A 23,210-nucleotide genomic window follows, 5' to 3' on the forward strand; every position below is an offset into this window, starting at 1 on the left:
TGGAGCTTCTGTTTGCCAAAACCCACTCTCACTTAGCTCTGTGAAGAAGATGTGAAGACATTATCATTTTGAATAGCTATTTCCAGCATTGCAAAGGGCATAACCTGATGTGCAACAGGGAAGTTCATTTCTTTGTTTGGACTTGGGGAAGGATGTAATTTTGGAAAATAGAAAGGCAATGTTATTTTAAGGTACAACTGTATTAGATATGAGATGTGCCTAATTTTATGTTTTAATAAGCATTGACTAATCAAAACTGAAATTAATTTGTTTGTAAGAAAAACATTTCTACAGCTTCTGTTTTCAGGTGCCAAATTACAAATATCTTAAATGGTCTGATTTTTAGAGGTTTCTTATTGCCTAACCTTTGAAAATCAGTGTTGAGATACCCTAAAACTGAGGCTTTTTAAAACCAGTTTTGACACATAACTGAATATGCATTAAAAAATAAAGCTGTATTTTGATGGGGTAGAAGTTTATATATCCCCCACCATTCATTGCAAACCAAAACTATGTGCGAGATAATTAGTTTCTAGTTTCTACAGCTAAGAGATTTTTTTCACAACAGAAGGGCCATTTTTTTCCAAGAATATAAGATAACACTGTGCTTTTAGAAGTGGCAATTATTGTGACTTACAAACAAACATACATGTTGTTTTGAAGGTACAGTCATACACAGTGGCTTATGATACAGCATTGGTGTCACAAAGAATAAACTCATGCAAGTTGTCATAGGAGATAATTGAAACCATGTCTTTAGCAACATGAAAAAGGGATCGGAGGTTTATGAGAAATCTTGCAAGATCAATTCAGAATTTTTGTAGTACCTGCCAAAAGAGGTCTGAAGTTCCTGTTGAACTGCATCCTAAGACCTCAAGGAATATAATACCAAACTAGTTAGTAAAAGTACTAAAGTTTTGCAAATCGTAGTAATCTGTTTTGCATGATTTGCAGAATATACCAGTATCAGGCATAAAAAGCCACCATAAATTAGGTACATATTCTTATGTGGTGTCTAATATATTAGGCAGAATATGCTTTGTCAGATACTTCAAATACCTCCAGCATCAAAAATTTAAGCTTTAGCTGAGGGATGAAAGTGGCCCACATGTGCACTTTCTACACTGCTCTCATGAGAAGAGGTGAGCCACCAAGTCAGGCACAGCAACTCCTCTCCCCCTAAAGACTGCAGGACTCTACTAAAGATTTTAAGATGAATGGATGGATATTTTAAGGGTAGTCTTGGGTATTCAAACTGGTAAATGTATGCAACTGACAAATATGCACTTGACTCAAGTCAAGTGGGCAGTAACACAAAAAATGTAATGTTTCCAGTAGTATTTTGTAGTCTCTGGGAGTGGGTGATGTTTGGGTATAGCAACCTGGAAGGAAAACCCATCTGTGATACCATCCTCCTCTGAATAAGTAAAATTGAATATAAACATTCATAGCATATAACATGCAGTGGGTTGCAAAACAGATGAATGTCACAAAACTAAATTTCTGCAAGAAATAAGAAAAATACCAGTTTAGCAAAATTGCACTTGTTTTGAAAAACAAGTGATTGTTAAAATAAGCCATGAAGAGACTGCGTTGGTCAGGTCTTCGTAGCTCTGATTGTCTGAAGAGGTAAGAAAGGAGGTAAGAAAGTCTATAGCAAAACATTTTTTTAAAACAGGTAAAAATTGTTTCCATTCCTTTCAATTCTGCCTGGAAGTCTAATAAAAGATATTATCTCTCAATACAAACCTTGTCTTTCGTGGCAAGATTTACATGCCTCTGTGACATGAAATCCATTAAGCAGATCTAATTAGACATCCATGCCAGAATGTCCTCTGAATTAATGAAATACATTGCAGTCAAAAGGAAATCTCAGAGGAGCACCTAAACGGGAATAATGCCGGCCAAGTTATCTTGGTTACCTCCTTTTCCTCTGATAATGAAAATGTTCAGGCAGCCAGAATTAATAACATCATGAATGGCAAATAATGAGTCCCAGAATGCTGGAAATTAAAAGAGAGTTGGACTTGTGGCCCTTTGACAAAGCAACTGAAGGAGTAAAACTGAGCATCTCAGCCAAAACAGTTGAAGCTCAACTCTGTCTGGTACAGAAATATGCCCCTTCCTATTTTCATATAGCTTTTTTCTCCACCCCCCCCCCCCCCCCCGAGTTTTTTAGTATACAAGTTTAGAGCATGTCAGATATAACTAATGTGGCAATTTAATCAATTTAATTTAACACATCTCATTTAAGGCTAAATTACTTCTTCATTTGTGAGAGATGGATGGATGGATGGGTGGATAGATAGATAGATAGATAGATAGATAGATAGAAGATAGATAGATAGCTTTTTATAGATTTTATCCTCCTATACCATATAGGAAATTAATGTCAAAGCAGTCAACAAAACCAGACACGACTTCCTCTTGAAATAATGAAAGGAGGGACAGCCAGGAGAAAAAGCATTCAGCACTAGAGAGTAGAGCATGGGTTCAACCCACTGTTCACTGGGTAAAAACTAACTGGATAACCAGGCCCAGAGAACAGGGGTGAATGGAGTTGCACCCAGCTGGTGGCCAGTCACTAGTGGAGTTTCCCCAGGGCTCAGTATTTGGGCCAGTCTGGATTAATATCTTTATCAATGATCTGGATGAGCGGATTGAGCCCACTCTTAGTCAGATGACACCAGGCTGGGCAGGAGTGTTGGTCTGCTGGAGGGCAGGAAGGCTCTGCAGAGGGATCTGAACAGGCTGGGTTGATGGGACAAAGCTAATTCCATGAAGTTCATCAAGGCAAAGTTCTGGGTCCTGCCTTTGGGTCACAATAACCCCAAGTGTCATACATGAAATCCCTATTTGTGCTTGGTCTTTGCATATTAAGTGCTTTAATTAATTAATTTTGAGTTAATTATTTTTAAATTGAATGTTACAATTAACCCATCAGCCCAGGTACAAAAATCCAGTTCCATTATCAGTGTTTTCATTTGTTTAAAGTAGTTTATTAATAGAGTTGCACCCTTCCCAGTTAAAATTTTCCCAGTTAAAAATCACAAACTTGCCCCTTTTCAAGCTTCAAACCACTGGTACACCATAAGAGTTACCTTTCCTGTGTTTACTGTATACTTTTACAAGTGTTTTGAGGTGTGTTGGATGTATTTTAATACTTTTTGTAGGTGTTTCACTTGCATTTTGATTCCAAGGCCAAAACCCCACCCAGTCTTAATAGCCAGCAGCTATTTTTAGCTACAGAGCCATTACTCTGCAGGCAAGTTCCATGGCAACCTGAATACCTGAATTTTAATGAAGGTATTGTATTCCCTTATCTCAAACTGATACCACCCCACCCCCCCACCCCCCCCGACAACGATGAGCCATTGGTGGACAGAGATGATCCATCAAAGGGAAAGCACCAATCGCCTTGGACCGAAGGGGCAGGCTGTGGGCAGACTGGGGGCGGAGCAAAAACTATACAAAGGATGAAGCCGAGAGGCGGGCCCTCTCCTCTTTTCCCCTCTTGCTCTCTCCAGACTAGCTATGGGAGACATCGGTGCTGGGTCATTCAAAGCCTTACCCCTTTTAAGGGGCTTTTAGTAATTTTTTTAAAGTCAGGCCAGCACTGCAAGTTCTTTTTCTCTACCTGAGGTCTAGTGCTGTTTCAGCCAGAAGATCTCATATCCCTGCGCTCCTGGGGCATACCATCTACCGAGCCATAGGATCCCAAATTTTTATATTTTTCTAATTTCTTTAATTTTTCAATTTTTCTGTTCTCAATAAATTAATCTTTCTAAGAGTTGTCTCATTTCTCACACCAAGCGTTGCTACAGGCTGGGGGAAGAGTGGCTGGAAAACTGCCCAGTGGAAAAGCAGCTGGGGGTGCTGGTTGACAGTGGCTGAACAGGAGCCCCAGACTCTGGCCCGGAAGGCCAGTGGCATCCTGGCCTGCATCAGCAATAGTGTGGCCAGTAGGACCACCAGGGCAGTGATTGTCCCTCCTGTACTCAGCACTGGTGAGGCCACATCTCAGATTCTGTGTTCAGTTCTGGACCCTCACTGCAAGAAGGATGTTGAGGGGCTGAAGCCTGTCCAGAGAAGGGCAATGGAGCTGGGGAAGGGTCTGGAGCACAAGTCTGATGAGGAGTGGCTGAGGGAGCTGAGGTTGTTCAGCCTGGAGAAAAGGACATTCAGGGGGGACATTATGACTCTCTTACAGCCATCTTAAAGGAGGTTGCATCCAGGTAGGTGTCAGTCTCTTCTCCCAAGTGACAGGACATAGGACAAGAGGAAATGGCCTCAAGTTGCACCAGAAGAGATTTAGATTGGATATTAGGAAAAATTTCTTCACTGAAAGGGTTGTCAAGCATTTGTACCAGCTGCCCAGAGAAGTGGTGGAGTCACCATCCTTGAGGTATTCAAAAGATGTGTGGACATGGGGACATGGTTTAGTATTGGACTTGGCAGTGACAGGTTAATGGTTAGACTTGATGATCTGAAAGGTCCTTTCCAAATCAAATTATTCTATGATTCTATGAAAATTAGCATGATGAGGAACAGAAGAGGCATGGGGAAGCTTCACCTCCCTTTTTTGCACATGTAAGCCCCTCTGCATTAGGGTCTTTGCACTTGGGGACATTCCTATCCCTGGGACCTGCCACCCCATTCTGAGCCAGTAGCTCCTTCTCCCCATATTCAGTGGGTGTCCCTGGGGGAACAGATACGGATCTGCCTTGCCTCCTTTCACCTGTCTCCTCCACTGTAGTGGGCTGCTCTAGAGCTGGTTTGGAATTGTGAGCCCTGGGGAACCCAAAGGGGGAGTCTCTACTGCCCAAAGGGGCTCAGTGCCATGGGTCACAGTCTCTGTGCAGATGCATGGATGGTTTGCAAGGCTGGCCTCCAGTCACGAGCATCCACAGCTTTTCATATCCTCACTCAGTTGGTCAGGCTCCTGGCCATAACCAGCACCATGCTGTGTATGATTGTGGACATTTATCTGAGAGCTTCTGTTCTGAGTTTAACTTCCCTGCCCGTGATGGAAGTGGAGTTTCCTCCAGGTACCGTAACGACACAGAACACAATTTCTATTGCCTTGATTATTTTTTTAATTCTTATGAAAAGAAGCCACATCTGCTCTAGCATCAGCAAATATGCAGCATATTTAAATGGCTTTATTCCCTTGTAATATTTGTCCTAGATGAGGCCTGGTTGCTAATTATTCTGTCCCTGGTCCTTCCTTCCTCACCCCTGCTGAAACATACCCCCTGTCACAGCTTTACTCAGCACATAGAAAAGAAGCAGTGTCAGGCCTTCTAGCTCTTCCATTATTTTTGACTGACAGCCTAAATTAAAATTCTTTACTTTGCTGACTTTCATTAAAAAGCACAACAATTGGTGTTTGGGTGGAGGAATGGAGTGAAAAAAAAAAAAATCAGCCTCCAAACATGAACTTTGAAATGCTTTTGACACTGCATAAATAGCATTGCCCCTTCAAATCTGTAGCTGATGCAGCAGAGATTACAGCACAGACAAAACTACACCATAGCTTGCCAGCTGCCCCATTCTTCCCAGTTTGCACTGCCTCTGGCCACCAGGAGTAAGATGTCTTTTGGATAAGCAAAATAGCTAAACCTGAGGAATGTTAGTCTTTAGGCACTCATGCCATTTCATTTTATTTTATCATGGGAAGGAGGAGATGAAGACCATACTTCGAAGTTTCCTACATAACTCTGTGTGTGCATGTGCAGGTGAGCATCTGGGTGTGTGCTTTTTCTGTGCAGTTCTCAACCAAATACAATGCCAGATTTCCCTGACTCTTCAGAAGTCTCCAGAAAGACCTAGATAAAAGACCCCGCAGCAGCAACTGGCCCTAGCCAAGGTCTTTTCTTTGAGAAAGTTATTTTTCTGACTAAAATATTCAAAAGGGACAAAATTGCTTCATGCTATCAAAAAAGAAAAATCTATAAAGCAAAATGCCTAGCATGCACAACTGGTTGCAGTGTGAAAGGCTACATATACATTTCTGTTATTAAACTAGGGGATTAATTTAGGCTTGGCACGTAATGAATCAAGGAGATTTATAAATAATTGCCTCGGAGATAAGTCATAGAAAATCTTACATCTGCTTCTTTGTTAGTGCTTCTGGAGTGTAGTCATTTTGGGAAACACTAAAACTAGCTGATGTAGATATATTCCCCCTCCATAAGTGATCTTGTTCTGGGCAGTTGGTTTGTTTCAGAGCAGAGAAAGCGGGGATAAGAGTTTCATGTGATCCTGTTGTCTGAGGGATGTCCAGCCCCTACGATTCACAACTGGAGTTTTCCTTGAATTAACTGGAAACTGGATCTGTTCTTGAAGGGGAACCCTGTCCTCACATTAGAGAATAATGCTTTCAACTTCTCCCACTCCCAGAACTGGGTAGCATCCTCCAAGCCCAGTTTCTGAGAGCAGTAAATGCACCTACAGCAAATTTTCAGTGTCTGATAAAAATATTTTTCCCATCAAACTAGGAGAAGCATGGGCTAACAGGCACTGGCTAGCCCTACTTCTCTCCAGAGTGAAGTGAGTGTAGCTGGAGCAAAACCCTGGCTGGAGGGTGGAGAAGTGGCTGTAAATGCACCAAATTCTTTGTTCTCCTCCCGGGTGTGTTCTGAGCTCTCTGCAGAGTCTCTCATAAATCCTGAGCAGCAGCCTGAGGGCCATGAGGGACCCACTGACATGAAGCCTTTCTAAATCTGCCCTTTGGAGATGTAGGAGGGACAACAGTAAAACCGCCAGAATAATAGAGCCACCAGAAACTGCTAATGTTTGTTCAGTCCAGCCTCTGCTTCCAGATGAGCCTAAGCTGTTTTCCTTTCTATTTTTATTTAATTATTTTTTCTTGGTTCTCAGTGTTTCCAGAGATTACTTTGTCCTTTTTTCATCAGCCATCAATTCACGCTGTGATCTGAGACACTGAGGGAACAGAGGGTCTGATGCCAAAATGTTAACAGATTTAAGGTATCAAGAGGCGAGTCACAGGAAATAACTCATTTGTTCAGGCATTCAGAGCAAATATTTATAAATTTCTCAAGAAATAATTCCCACTTCCCAAAGCCAAAAGCAAAAGGCCGTTTTTTCTGGATGTATTGAGACTCATAGGGGTAACTAAGAATAGCCTGGAGAACAGGAAAGGAAGAAGCAATCTGCTTTGAATTTGTAGAAGATCTGCCTTGGAAATTAAGTAAAGTAGGATGTCTAGGCAAAATGATCTGGATAACGAGGACCCTGGAAAAAAAAAAAAGAGGGCCTTTCTTGACTGGATAAGTTTACACTAAGGTGAATGAAATGCCAGGATCAGGAAATGGAAAGCTGAATGCTTTGGAAATAGCCTTCATCATAGATCTCTTAGGAAACACTGGTTACTAGGCCTAATTGAAAAATATTTGCCCTGCTGGAAAGGTGTGATGAGAAAGAGAAATGTTTAACTGAAAACAGGAAATCAACATGTTCTTTTTTTTCCATAACAGTTGAAATTTTCATGAGTTTAAATCTTACTGCACTAACTGTAATCTGTTGAAAGTATTTGAAATAAGGTGTTTAAACTTCTGTTTTGATTGGTGCTATTACATTTATTTAATGAAGTTAGGCCTGGTTTGCACAGATGCAAATGACAGCTGAACCACTCACATTCTGTCTTTTTATACATTTACCACCAGGTCTGGGGGGATGCATGAGTGACTGTTATATTGATCAGTATACAATGGGAATAAACTTCAAGCACTCTTAGACAAAAATAGCAAAAAAGCAAACCTAATCAACTTACTTTTATGCAGAAGTTGTTCATGGTCTTGCTCAGTTTGGAATAAGAGTGGGTGGAATTGAGAAAGGCTCCGTGAATTTTTACTAAATCCAGCACACAGCTTGTGCACTATTTGTGAATGGACTAGGAGAGTCAGTCTCCACAGAAAATGGACATTTTGCAGCTCCCATCCTCTCCTGTGGTGTCCGGCTATTGCTGACTGGTTGGAGCTGTGATCTGCTGGTGAGATGCACCTCGCACAGAGGTTCTGGGGAGAGGGGACCCACTGGCAGGGTGTGGGCTGTTCCCAGAGCCCCATCATTAGTGTACCCCCGTGCCCTCCTGGCTCATGCAATCAGACAAATACCCATTATATTGTCCATGTGTTCAACATGTAGACACCATCAGAAGGGACTTGATACCATGCATGATGGAAGCTGAGAGACTTGAATGCCAGGTTAAGACAATGATTTATCTAGGTCATCATAGGTCTTTCCATTAACATTCGTATTTTCCTGAAGGAGCCATTTGTTTCAGTGTAGCTGGGTCCTGAGGAAAAACCCAAACACTATCCCCCACTCTCTCTGGTGATGTTGCACAAAAGTAAGCTGCTTCCAGATTGCATTAAATCTGTCCTAAAACCAATTTGGAATAAATATGGTTAAATCAATGCATGAATTGATGAAGCTTTATTCTCTTACAGTTGACAGGATTGGGGCCAATTTCTCATGTATTTCCAGCTTGAATTTCTTTAGCATTTCCAGATTAGCAAAGGCACAGGCTTTGCTAGGTTCAAACCAGGTAGGATCCTTTTTGTGCAATTAGTGCTGAGGTACTTTAAATTCACCGAACTGAATGCAAGCTTAGGATAAAGCCTTAATGTGGTTTTGAGTATTGCTGGAATACGCTTTTGGCATGGATTATGGTAGTTATTTTAGCAGTGTGGAAGGACATAAAATGATAGTTTAGGGCAGAAAAATAATGAAGTTACAATACTCTGTTGAAACTTCTGTAGAAATAAAGACAGTAGACAAGGTCTGACTGTTTGCACTGAAATCTGGCCAAGCAACCAGAAGCTGAGTGGCAGCTCTTTTGAGCAGAGGTGATGGTCAGCATGTGGTTTGGTCCTCTGGGCAGAGCTGCACAGTGACCCCAGGAACAGGCTGAGGTGTGGGTTTGCTGCTGATTCAGAGGCAGAGGTGCCAGGAACATTTTGGGCAGCACGTTTGGCTTCGTTTCAGCGTTTCCTGTTCAAAGACTGCACCGCCTCAATGTGCTTATGTTCTCAGATGTGATACAGTCACGGTCCAATGTAGGATGGCTCCAGGCAGTGGAAGCTGTAACTGCTTTGCCAGTGAAGTGGAAAGTATGTATAATGCACATGCTATCAGTGACTAGTGTTTTATTCATTAAAGGCATCCTGGTTTTGTGCTGTTATGTCCTCAGCAGACCAGGCAGAACATATGCTTTGAATTGTGATCCAGAGGTTTAGTATATGTTTCAGAAGGTCTGACGTCATCTTCAACTGCACAGAGCATTCAAATATTTTACAAGTGGTGCACAGTATCAATAGCCATGTGTATGACAATAATTCAAACCATCATTTAGAGGCACTTGTACTCTACTGAGATGCTAATTAAGGGAAGAATTCAGTACACACCCAATGTCAGAGGTCATGACATTACTGAGATTTTGCTCATCAAGTTGCTGGTCCTGGAAAAGCTTCACGGTGCTTCCCATTGCTTTCACAATTGGTTCTGCTGTCAGTGGCAATACTTGACTGGACAATGGTAAACATGCCTTTACCAAGTCAGGTTCATATATATTAAAATATCCACTCTCTCTCCATCCAATCCTTTCTGCAAGCCTGAGTCTGCAATGTTAGCAGATAAAATAGAGATGGAAAAATGGAAACAAAACAGAACGCAAATGCTCCCCAAAAATCCTCTCTTACTACTGTTAGCTTTTCTGTTTTGCCTATGACGACTGTAAAAACAAACAAATGGAACTGGTTTTGCTTTTCCTGTAAATTTTGGTGAAACTTTTTCATGGTTTCCTTTTAGGCTCCAACCATATCTGAGCTCTTGAAGCCCAGACTATCTTTTTATTTAACCATTTTATTTTTCCCCCAGCCTTGCTGGCCAGTGTTTGTATAGCACGTTGCTAGGCATATGTGTAATTGTGTCTTTTATGGTTCTTGATATCTGAGTGCTAAAGAAGGACTACTCTATAGGTTAAGTACTGTAACTATTATTATGATCAAATAGTAATACCTGGTTCAGATCCCAGTCTTTTAGGTCCCACCTGTGTTGTTGCTCCCTTGAGCAGTCCAGCCCATTTTGGTGGGATGAGTCCTGCTAGCAGAGCCAAACCTATTGCAAGAGTATGATGGCCTGATTCTGGTCTGAATAACCTTGTCACACCCCCACTGAGTCCCAAAGGAGTATTGCTCCTGGAAGAACTGATGGCATGTTGGCTCTGTGCATAGAGGGAGGAAATTTCTGTGGATTGTTTCTCCAGGTGCTGTTTCAGTTTGGGGAGAAAAGGACTTGAGGCAGAATTTCATGTATCCACGTGATTCCTTTTTTTTTGTAATGGCCAAAGCTCTTCCTTCCTGCAATCCACCAAGGCAGCCAGCCTTATATATTGTTCTCAACACTGAGGTATTTGAAGAAAATGTTTTCCTGACAGAACAGAAAGATAAATTGCATCTCTTTACTTTCAGTATGTCTTTAAGACAGAGTGCCTCAAGTGCCAGAGCAGGCTGTGGGAGGTCTCCTTCATTGGTTTTAATTAACGTTACTTTGCCTCATTAAAACTGCTGAGCACTTTGTTCCACCTAAACTGGAATAAACTATCCTTAAAATAAAATATGCATTTCCAAAAAGGAATTAGCACAAGTTTTAAATGAAAATTATGAAAATCTGTATTAAATTTAGATGTTCTAACTTGACTCTGTAACAGAAGTCTGATGTTAGCCTTGTTGATGTCCGCTTTGTAGACTTGCCTGCCTCTATACTTGCATTTAAGAATATTCTTATCTCTTCTGGTTGTTATTTATAACTTCCCAGACTTCCTTCTTACCTCCTCTCACCTGCCAGTACTCTTGTGGCTGCTCACTGATGAGAGTGGCCTTTTCTCTCCCCACCCACTTATTCTAAAACCCATTCCAGCTCCCGGTGGCTGAACAATGTCTCTTGGACATAATCTTTACATCCCCTCCTTAAAGGACAAAGCAAAATTTTTCCTTTTACGACCCCCAAAAAAGTATAGCACAATTTATGTGATGAACTGCCAAACAATTGCTTTCAGTTCACCATTAGCAAGGGACCTTGCTTTCAGGTTTTTAACATATGACCTCCACATGTCAAAATGACCTTTTCAGACATTGGAAAACTCAACAAGATATGAAAAGAAGTCAAAAGGAGCGTGTCATAATGACACTTAACAACTGGCCTCATTGCACAGCTCCTCAGGAAAAGCACATTAAGACTGGAACACCGTACATCCTCAATATTTTGTAATCTTAATTTACCTTAGTACTGAGGTGGTATTAAGGCACCAAATCACTGGTTGTGTCTGAACGGGAACACAAGAGCTGCCTGTTAGAAAAATTCACAACTAAAATAGCTCTTTGAGAGGAAGCTGACCAGTCTATTTTGGGGAAAATACTGTAATTCAAAGGAGGCAAATATTGTCAATTTTCTCTGCTATTTGCTAGCTGCTGACCTTTGTAAGGGGCCAGTCAGCCCAGCTCTTGTTGCAAAGGTCCCCTCCATACAGTGAGGGGAGAGGAATAGCCAGTTTCTGGAAGGCAGTTTGATTTCAGTCTCTTTTCAAAAGAAACTCAATCTGTCTATCATTCCTCATTGCCTAAACATAGAGGCAAAGGTGATTGTGCTTCCAATTTTGGAGCGTCAGGTAGGTTTCTGAAGTCAGGAGGGATGATTCTAAGCCCACGTGCATCACCGTGGCTAGACCCCTTGTGGCTTTTTCCCTTTTGACTGCTGAAGTTGTGAATCCAGCCATAGATTACAGTGACATATCTGTCAATCTGTATAAATCTTCAGATAATAACCTAAATGAAGTATCATTTATTATCCAGCAGTCCTAAATGAACTAGTTGTGGTTTCACAAGGTGATATAGTTTATAAAATGAGAGTGGTTAAATACTACATAAAATATAGATGGGAATGTGGCAGTGGTTATGCTAAGGAGAGCTCACCTGGGCAAGGCAGGAATTGCAGGCTGCTTTCTGAGTGAAGACGTGAAAAGGTCTGTCAGGTGTTTTGCCGAAGCATTTGCATTTGTGCCTTTTTCCTATTCCTTGTTCAGTTGTCTCTATTGGACAGGGCTCGCTGTTCTCTGTGTGATTGGCAAGGCAAGGTTCTTTTCAGCCTCTTGAAAACATCTGAATGTTTATGCAGTGATGGGTTCAGTGGCTCTCTGGCCAGACCTAGAGTTTGGAGTTCCTTTGGACTGACTTTTCTTGATAAAAAATGAGATTTCCAGTATATGAGTGCTAGCTAATCATCAGAATGAAGGAGAAACCTACATGAGTTTACAAGCCTGGGTCCTCACAATGTGTAGTATTTGAAAGAAACAGACTTGGACAAACAGATGTTGTTGAGATACTAAAGGGAGGAATGTGTGAAAAGGAGAAAAGGAAAAAATACAAATTTAAGAAATATGATGAGATGATGGAAGCAAACCAGAAGACATGCAGCCTAATAAAAATACCAACCCTTTTTCAGATAGCCGCTGAAAAAAAATTACAAGAGAAATTTCCTCTTGTAGAGCAGAAGAGAGAGCCAGTGGAGAGACACTTGAGGGGTTAGAGCTTGTGGAATTGAGGATTTAGTCTGCTACTATGAGGTTCTTCAGTCATCCTAAAATTCAAGTAACACAAGCAATGCTATGTTTAGGCGAATGAATAGAGAATTCAGCAAGAAATCTGTCAGCTGTCTCCTTAGCATAAAAAAATTAAATGAAACTGTAAGATTGGCAAGTTTCCACTAAAGGTTGCCAATAATAGAGGAAATTATTTGGGTAAATGTAGAATTACACAAATTATAGAAGACTTCAGGCAAGGACATGGAGAAAAGCCAATTTGGTTTTCTTAGATATCATTTCAAGTGAATGAGGGAAAAAATACAGACATTAGGAGACCCAGGATTTGGAGAGATGACTGCCCTTCTGAGGTGAAACCAGGAGTTAAGGTTCTGTGGAAAATTATGCATCACTTCCCACCCAGATCATGGAGTCCTATACATACAAAGTGTAAGGAAAAGGAACTAGATAATTCATCAAAGGAGACATAAAACAAAAGAGAGAGCAGTAAAGAGTTCAAACTTAGATTTTTTTTTTGCAAAGCAAAATGAGTCAATGTGATATAGAATGTCAGATAAAGAGATAATCTTAGTGCTTAGAAACTGCATTAATACTTCAGACAAGCTGTAGGAATGAACCATTATCCCTGAAGAAAAGATGCATTTATGGTACAAATGCCATTTCTAAAAACTGATAGGTTGGTTTCTAACACTGAAATGTTAAGGTCATTGGTTTCTATCTTGCTTATGAAAGACAGAGAGGGCAAGAAGGGTGGGGAGAGAGTGGGGAGACTCGATAGTACAGTCTTCATAAAGCCAGTGCTGCCTGCTGTATGAATATGGATAACGTTGGGACCTTGAAAGCATGTGAGTCAATATTAATTAGCAGAACCTCAGTGAAGAGTGTGGTGGTGGATGTCCTCAGATCGCTCACAAGGTTAACAGAAAGGGTAAAATCTGTAAGGTGCTGCTTACAGTTCTGTCTGTGACGGGTGGAAGGAAGAATGGCAGGGATGTAGGGCATCACAGTGGGAGACATGCTGCCTCATGAAGACAGTAATAACACGCTATTAAAGTTTGAATAAAAGATGGATGAGAACATCTTACCTCAGGAAGCAACTTCTTTCTAAAATTTTCTTATAATGGATGAAGAAGTTTTACCCAAGTGGCTAATGAGGACCCTGGGATCACAGCCTGATTACATTCAAAATGGGCATACAGGTGCCTGGCATTAACGAACAAGTAATATATCTGCTTTGCTCCTCAGAGGGGTCAATATACAAACCTGAGGAAAACTAGTAGTAAAATAAACTGTGAGGAAATCTTTTGCTATAAAAAAGCAGAGTTTTTAAAGGGGATTTTATTGGATGAGCAGATATAGATTCTCTTGCAGAGTGGGACATTATTTTTCTAAAAGCTCATTCTGTTTCATGATTATGAAAAAGGCAGTAATTAGAAACGAAGAAGCAACATTATAGCTAAATAAAAAAAAGCTTAGGAGATGATAATCAATATAAGGTAGAAGTTACAAAGTGTAGAAAATTGATGAGGGAAGCTAAAGACATCAGGGAAAAATCAATGGTTAGCAGAGCTGGGGACAGTAAAGATTATTTAAGTATGTTAGGAAAAAAAGATATCCTAGCAACAATATAAGCTGTTACTTGATGGAGATGGCAAAATTGTTAATGATGCAGAAAAGAGAGTTCATCAATAAACATTAATGTTCTGTATTTTTTCTGGAAAAAAGCAAGGTTATGTGTATGAAGCAGGTGATGATGGTACTTTCCAGCTCAGTGGTGATGAGAAAGGACATAATTTGTCCTCTAGGTTAGGGCAGACTTACAAAGCAATTACTATGACTTGCTAAACTGGCCCATTCATGAGGAATGCTTCCTAATTCAAAGAAAATACGTAAATTAAGGTAGCAAACAGAGGATTTATCTCTGTATATGGGTAGAGTTTTAGGATATTAACAATATTTTAGAGGATGTAGGAGGTCACAGTTACTAGATTGCAAGACATTTAGGAAAGGACTGACTTCTATGCTCAGTTCTTATGCTTAGAGTGTTTGTATCTTCTTGAAGGCATCCTTTGTGAATTGCAAGAGCAGTGGGAAGTGGACATGCTGAGAGTGAGGACCAGACTAGAGAAGCACAGCCTCTGACAGCCTTGCCTTGGTTGAGTTACACGAGTGGAGGTGGAAAAGGGCTTTGCTCCAGGCATGGGAGATGTGCACATGGCCACATTAAAATAGTTAAGGGACCAGATTATACTGAGAAGTTATGTAAAGAATTAGATTAAATAAAACTCTGAGATGACACTATCAGAAATTCTCAGGTTTTGTCTTCCTTTTCTCCCATTTGGTTTTCATACGAACATCCATTTTAGCAGTGAATATAATATATTGCAAAACCTGATCAGTACCAATGCTCTAGTTTTGAAAACACTTAGGGAGGTGAAATAGTGGTAACAGAGATGAAAACTACTGGCAACAATCCCTTTTCAGTGATAGATCTCTTCAATTTTTTCATAATCATCTGTACTTCACCACAGAGCTATTGATACCATAGTACAGAGGGAAATACTGTCTCCTGGTTGTGAAAATGACATAAAAAACTCTGCTGCCTTTGTTGTGTTTCATATTAAATAATGTCAGGACAAAAATAAAAACCTGTTAACAGGTGAGGTAAATTAAGAGCTAGGAATGCTTATAGTTTATGACCCTCCTGGGGATTCCATGTTAAAAGAATTATTTTGTGAGAAGAAAATTTTTCTTTTGCTGGGTCTTTTCATATCCTGCAGCAAACCGTGAAGGGCCAACATTGGCTCCCCAGCTCCTCTTTCTCTCTGATATGGTTTTGCAGCCCCCAATACCTTATGGCTTTCTCTTCTGAATCCCTCTGTTTCCAGCAGAGCCTTATCCCAGAAGGACATTGCATATTGCACACCTGACTCACAGGGCTTGTGCTTTTGCTAACCCCACCCTTTGGAGCTTGAGTTGACTTGTGAATTCTTGAGTCAAGACACCATCATGGTAAGATTTGTTGTAAAGTCTTCCTATTTGGGGTTTTTTGGTGTTCTTGTTTGGAGGTATTAGTGTGCAATTACAACATGTTCTCAAGCTCTGTCGTTCAGTGACAGCTTTTAAAAATTAATTTATATGAGTCTTTATCCATAACTACTGTTTATTACATATAAAGAGGCAATTAAAGTAGAGTGGTTATTTCAGGTAGCTCTCATTAACCTTAAACCCCACATTATAACTACACGTAGCTTAAATTGTTGGGGCTTTTTCCTTAACTTGGCTTCCTTTTCTGTTATTTTGCACTCTTTTTTTGGTAGACATTTCTTGTATAAATCCATGTTCTGCCAATACACAGAAGAATTTTCTGAGCAAGATTCAATTGTAATGCCATTTACATATGTATTGCTAAAGTAATTATGAAAAGGATTGCTACCTTTTATGTCTTCACAATTGAGTGTATCTTACCAGTGAATGAGTAATTTTCAAATTGTACAAATGGGAGGTCTGGAAGATTATTTCCCATATTGACATGTTATTTCAGTAATTTCCCTCCATATGGGTTTTCTTTTTATGCATTTTCAAAACATTTTATTTCCCTTCAAAATGGGTATTGTCTTGATGAGTCTCAAGATCTCAGAAACTGATAGAGTTTCACACGGAGCTCTCTCATTTGTACTTCATGTGGTGATAGTAATGAGGGCAGTTGTGAAATGTCAGTGTGGCAGCTGTGGGTGACTCTGAGGAGCCTGGACAGGCACATGCTGTTCCTTTGCAGCATGTACAGCATCTGCAGAGAAAATGAACGTGGAGCTAATAATACCTGTGATCTGAAATAAGACAAGCATTACCTATCGATTGACAAATCAGAATGACTCTGCTTGTGCTCCTGCTAATTTCATGCCCATGCATTTACAGTTAGACACAAATTATAAATCTTCTGGGGTTTTGGTTTATTTTTTTTGTTCTTTCATATTATATTGTGAACTCCACTGAAAGGTGATTTTATGCCTGGAATACAAACATGTGGAAAATTAACAGAGCTTGAGAAAGGCACTAAAGCTCTGCCAGTGCATTAATTATCTGGCAAATGTATCTAAAAACTGGTAAATCACCCATAACATCAGCAGACAGAAGAGGGTTTCAGACTAAATTAGGAACTAACATTTTAGATGTGATTCTTACTTAGACACATAAGTAAAGAGAATAGTTTCTGTAATAATCATCGGAATTCTGCTACCTGACAATTCGTCCCAAAAGAGATGATTCTGATTTCTGCAGCTCATCCTCTTTGACACACTATTCATAATGTATGTAAAGTGCAGAACATAGAATGATTTGACTTTTCTCAGCAAACTGTACATTTGTTCAATAAAATAAAACCCTGCATTTTAGTGTACTGTCCTAAAAGGAAATTCAAACATCATAAAAAACTTCTAGAGTATCCCATGTTTAAATAACACAGGATATATGTTTACTGGCAGAAGATAGCACTGAGATGAAATCTTTCCCAGTGCCTTCATTTCAGTTATTTTTCTTGCTTCAACTTACAGAGAAGTCATTGTAGTGGTTGGGTGACAGCACAATTTCCTTGGAGAGTACTGGATCCAATGCAATACTATGTAGAATTCTGAGTATATTCTGTGTTAAAGTAAAGACACAGAAGAAGAAATAACAGACACAAATAATCCACAATAATAGTACTGAAAATAAGAGAAAAACAGCAAAATGTATTTTACTTCGCAGTAATGGTCTTTTTTATTTGAGTTTTCCACAGACTAAGATTCTTCTCTAAGTGACGTATTAGGATGATTTTTATTTACAGAAGAACATATTTGTTACTCATCTTTGGCTCTAGAAAAACAATTTTCTCTATATTTCTTTTAGTAAATGGAATTGTGCCTAGACACACTCTCAGTGAGAAAGTACTAGGTAATATATGCATATTTTTTTACTAACGTATACTGCAGTCAGGCTGGATGATACTATTCTGCCTTGTGCCAAGGTTTAAATCACTGGAATGTCTAAAGATAAGCCAACAGGGAAAAAAATCTCAGCAGTAATAATTTATTAAGAAAACAGTCCTTGGGGTGACAATGGAGAACATACCAGTATCTGGGAATATGGCACCTCCTTGCCTGGTTCCAGATGGCCCTGGTGGTGTTCCTTTTCCCCTGGCTTGATGATGGAATGGAAGGGATTCTAAGCATCAGCAGACACTCAGGTGGGTTGCCAAGCACAACCCATGAGGGCTGTCAGGCAGGTGCGAGACCTTTTTGCTGCATTTTCATGCATGGCAGGGCAGCAGGCCGGCAGGCTTGGCCCCACAGGCATCAGCAGTGGCCAGCACCCTTGGAAAAGGTGTGCTTGCAGGCAAACACAAGTATCCTCTCTCTTGTTGCTTCTGCTCTGCTTTTCCCTCAAGACAGTGGTGGTGAGGAGGTTTATTGAGATGTCTTGCTCAGGTTTTGGGAAGGGAGGAAAGGTGGCTGTTCAGCAGGAACATACTGTGAATGTGGAGGGTGCTGGGCAGGCAAACTCTCTTACAAGGAGTGGCAGACATCATTGGACAGCCTTTAAATGCTCTGTGAAAAGGGACTGAGAAAAACAAGCAATAGCTACAGGAACACCTGCTTCTCAGGTAGAAAGCTGGAGGTGAAACACAGAGAGTTTGATAACTGCTCCTTGTGCTGAGCTTCAACTGGGAACAGGTACTGTGTTCAAGGCATTCGGACTCATACACAGAAATAAATGCAGTTTTCCTTGTCTGAGTTCTTCTGGTGTTCATGATGGAGACAAGGGTGAGGAGCTATAACAAATCAGCATTTCCATGGTGATGCTGACTTGGCCGTGAAATGAGAGCTGCTTCTCCATGGGGACTTGGGGATGATGCACAGGGCTGGCAAAGTACTTTGCAGGTGTGGCCAGTGTTTCCCAGTTAAGTTTTGACTGTTATGACATTTTTTGGCCTATACTGGCTGCCAGGGCCATAATCATTTTAAAACTAGACATCTTCCCTGAAATGCAGTAGGCAAACACTCCCTGTAGTCACTTTCTAGTGGTAGAATTTCCAGAGGTATGTTCTCCTCCCTGTTTGAGACACCTCTCCCAGCATACGATGGAATACTTAATTAAACTGCCTGTTTCTCTCCATTGCCTAGAGTGGAAGCCCCTACACTGCCAGAAGAGCCAGATGCCTGCTTTTCAGGGTGGATGAGATATGTCTGGTCTTCAGAATCTGCATTATGCTGAAAAGTCACCTTGTGTGATGAAACCGCAGCTGCTACAACTTTGACGTTGGGTGATTTTAAAGGCTCGGTTGAATCCCATTGTCATTCATGAATTAACACGTAAAGGCTGAGTTCCTAGGCCTTGGAGTAGGGGTTTCTAAGGAAGCTTTTCTAAATTGGAAGAAAATGTAATTAATCAACTTCTGGGTATTTCTGTTGCTATTACACTGGGGTTTTTTACTTACTAGTAAAAAAAGTGTTTGAAGCACTGAGTATGCCTTCCTTATATTAAAAACATTTTGTAGAATATCAAATGCGGAATATGAAAAATGCCCACTGAGCAGAGGATGGAGAACAACAGGCATTTCTGTTTCACAGTGACTCTGAGGAAAAAAAAGATGGCTTTATGTCAGAGTGAGAGTGAATTAGACAAAATTTTCAGTGAATTGAGAGCTAATAACCACTGTACCCCACAGACTCCAAAATGCTTTGGGTTGAGTGAAACATTTGTTTGACGTGGAATGAAAGATTTTATTTTGGTTTCAAACAAATTCAAATATTCTATGAAATAAGGGAAATTTGTATATGGAAGCAACTTCAAATGAGAAAATCAAAACCTTTCATTTTCAAAATGTCAAAATGAAGCCTTTCCATTTTTCACTGATTTCTTTTGTCTGAAGCTAACAATTCAGCAAATTTGATACGAGTTCATGAAATATTTATGTGATGATGAGTCTTCATTTTATTTCAATAAATAGCTTACAGTTAAAAACTATGCACAGCTTAAGTATTGCATCATGTTGTCCAGCCAGCCTTTTAACAACACCAGGTTCTTCTCTCAGATATTTTAAAACATGAATAGGGTCTGTTACAGACACTAATAAAAATGACAAATATGTATCTTCCTTCATAAAAATATAGATTTGCTGTTAAAATGTAGAGTAAGATATCTTAACTCATTGTAAAAGACTTAAATTACAAAAATGGGTGATATAAATAGTTGAAATGATGGGACATGTGGCATAAAACTGAATCCATTTACTGATAACTGAGTATTTTTAAAATCTGCTCCTGAGAGTATTTCTTTACAGCTTTTTTGGCGGTTTCACTATGTATATCCTTTGACTTGGTCCTGCTTTGCTAGAGTTCTGCTGCCACAGTTTCACCAAAGGGGCTGGGTTTACACTGAGCACGTAGATTGCAAATATATATGCATGACTTGCCATCAATTTGCATGATTACTGCAGCAAATATAAACCTGGCATAAGGCAAAACAACAACCTATTGATAAGACTGGTTGAGGCAGGCTTGGGTGCCTAGCTCTGTTTGGACAGTGTCTTGATTTATGCTATAAATAATCAGGGTAGGGTTTTATGTTGAAGCCTTTGTGTGGGAGTTAAAAGGGATGTCCTAACCTCTGAACTATCTTTGGGCTCCAGTTCAGCAGGAATGGCACTGTGTTCAATGTCACAGAAAACATGAAAGGGACTCTAAGTGATAGGAAGAGTGATGCAGTACGCCTTTGTTGTTGTTGATTTTTCCTTGGGGATCCTTCTCGTGTTTCTTTTTGCTGATAGGCTTCAACTTTTTTTGTGAAACATTTTCAGAAAATGATTGGGAGAACACACACAAAATTTATAAATAGCAAAGAATATTTTCAGGAGGGGGAGAAGATGCGCTGTTAATACATGCTGGTTTTGTTTGTACATGCATAGTCATATACAGAAAGAGGAAAGATTATTTGTTCATAGCATAGGTGGAGTGCTTAATTATGTAGAAACTTTAGGTTATGGTTGGGGGACAGATTTAATATCTAATGCTATAAAAGAAGTAGAATCTATAGAGATTGCAAGATAGTATTAAAGTAATTGGAGCATCTTTTCTCTTTGCTAAAACGATTACACAAGAAGGGTGTCTGTGCCAAATCTAATATATTCTTCATGAGTATAATCCTACTTGTTTTTGGGGACAGTTTGAATGAGTCCCTTTGTATGTGTTTGCCACAGCATTCTGTGCAATGAGTAGTAAACTTCAGGGCGAAGCATGTGCATCTGTGGTTTCTGGTAAATTACGTTGCAGCCATGGCTTTGGTCTTTTTTTTTTTTTCCACTTCTGGCTGCTTTAATACTCTGGGAATTCTGGCTTTATGGAATTAAAAATGAGCACAACGTAGAAAGCAGCTACAAGTCTCAATGCATATTGTTCTTGGACTTTACAAGTGGCATCAAAATGCAGTCAGAATTCACTCATCCCATAATTGGAAAAAAGCAAGGCACACAAGTAACTCCTCTCCACTGATGGATAGGATCTGAGTTGGGGGTAGGGATGGCAAAGCATGGAAAACAGATACATGGAGCAAGGCGTTCTGGGCTTCACACGCCTCTTGGTCCTCCTGTGGACGGAGAGCTCTCAAATGTGGATGCAAATTTCCCATCTCACACCTTGCTATCGGGTGCAAATTGAGTCTTATGTGAGGGTGGCTAAAAAAAATGGTTAGTAGGTGTATTAAACAGTCTTTGGGCTCCATATCACATCTCTGGAAGACAGGAATACAAATGCTTTCTTTGGAATTAAAGCACATGCAGCTGATAGTCTTCAAAGTTTCATTTTGGTGGCTTGCTTTTTCTTTTCCTTTTTCCCTTACAAATGTAAAGCTACAATCAGCTGGGGTAGTGGGTTTCATTTTAATGGAGGAGAAGGGTGATAAAGACATTTTTTATTCACAGAGAATGTTATCATGCAGCATGAATGGGGACTGGAGCTCATTTAGCCTTTCTCTACAGCCTCTCAGTGCTGTGCTTTACAGAAGAACATGTTAGAATTTATAAAAGTTTCATTACTAGGTTTGTCAGGCAACATTTGTCTGTTGTGAAAAAGACAAACCCGCTTAAATTCTGGAGATTAAAAGGCATGTCTCCTTACTCCTAGGTGACAGACCTTTGTGTCTGCAGCCTGCCCGAGGTAACAGACTCAGGCCTCACTTCTGCTGAAATTAGGTATGGATTTCCTGCTGAAAGTGGGGAAACAGGGCTGAGGTCTCCTACATAGGGATGTATTGCCTGATGCATATTCCCTGTGTGGAGCTGCCTACCAGAGTGGAGAAACCTGAGTTTTGTCTTTCTTGCCTTTTTTTCATACTACCAGAGACATGCAACAGTGCAATTGCTGCAGCAGTGTAAGAAATGCAGCAACTTGAGGTCTCAGCCCTGTGGCAGATGTCCTCTGCTTCCCTGGCTTTGGAGATGCCTCACCAACTGACCCCAGAGTATCAATTCTCAGGTGGCAGCCTGACAAGAAGTTTTGGGATGTCACTCAGAAGGGCTGGTACAGCAAAATCGTCCACAGCTTAGCCCCAGAGGTCAAACCTTGACCCTCAAAGCAAAAGGTACAATGTGCCCAAATGTCAATGGTTACATTAGGATGCCCCAGAGGGTTGGAGGAACTCCAGTGGCTGATGAAATAGGTTCTGAAGGGTGACATGGTAAAGGAAAAACTCACCAATTTTTACCTTGCTTAGAAAATAATACATGTCAAAAATAAGATAGAATCTTGCCTTTGCTTAGCAGCTGACATTTTGAAATGAGGTCTTTAATTCTCCTGGGGGAGAAAAAAAGAAAGGTTTGCAAGGGGAGTTGTGGAGAGATTTGCCTCTAAGTGATGACTGTGGCAGAGTGCTGTGGCAGCTCGAACTCCTGAAGAAATTTAGGAGGCCACACTCAATGCAGGGGATATGAACACAACTTCCAGTAATTTGGCTCCTGTTGTGTCCCCTCTAGAAGTGATACTGCATGAGCGGGTCAAAGCAGGAAGACAGGACACACTGAAACACTGAGGAACAGGGAAGAGGCATACATTTTCCCCAGTTTCTCACATGTCTAGTTCCAGACGTTTGACAAATTCTATCATGGTCCCATGTAATTATGCCTCTACTCTCTGTGAGACATATGGTGTAGGATCCACAAAGTATTTGGGAACCTCCCACTAGAGACCATTCTGTGGGCAGGGAGGATTAGGTCCATATTCGATTTCTGCACCGTTTGGAAGATGGCACTTGAGCTAAATGTATTTAGCCTCTGCTGAGACTGCAGGGTGCTCTTCCCCTGCGGTGCGATGATGTCTGCAGCAGCTACACTCTGCAGCTCTGCAGCCTGAGCCCACCAGCAAAACTGGGTCTGAGGATGGCTGCACATCTGTGAATCCTGTGTACATCCTCCTAACATGATCACTGGGTTTGTATGCTCAAGCCATCCGTTAAATTTAAATGTGTCAATCAGGAAAACTCTAGGAGTATAGGATACAAGCGAGGGCAAGCTTTATTTAAAAACATGTAGGTTGGCTGTGGCTGGACCACTGGGGAA

The 23,210-nt window shown here is 40.5% G+C and overlaps 1 protein-coding gene across 1 annotated transcript in view; it reads left to right on the forward strand.

Moving 5' to 3' along the window:
- SH3RF3 (SH3 domain containing ring finger 3) overlaps nucleotides 1-23,210 on the forward strand; it is a gene marked incomplete at its 3' end in the record, with an annotated part of 243,865 nt that overhangs the window by 88,161 nt on the left and 132,494 nt on the right. The window lies entirely within an intron of this gene.

Source organism: Coloeus monedula, assembly GCF_965178545.1.
Source record: "Coloeus monedula genome assembly, chromosome: 3".
Classification (NCBI taxonomy): Eukaryota; Metazoa; Chordata; class Aves; order Passeriformes; family Corvidae; genus Coloeus; species Coloeus monedula.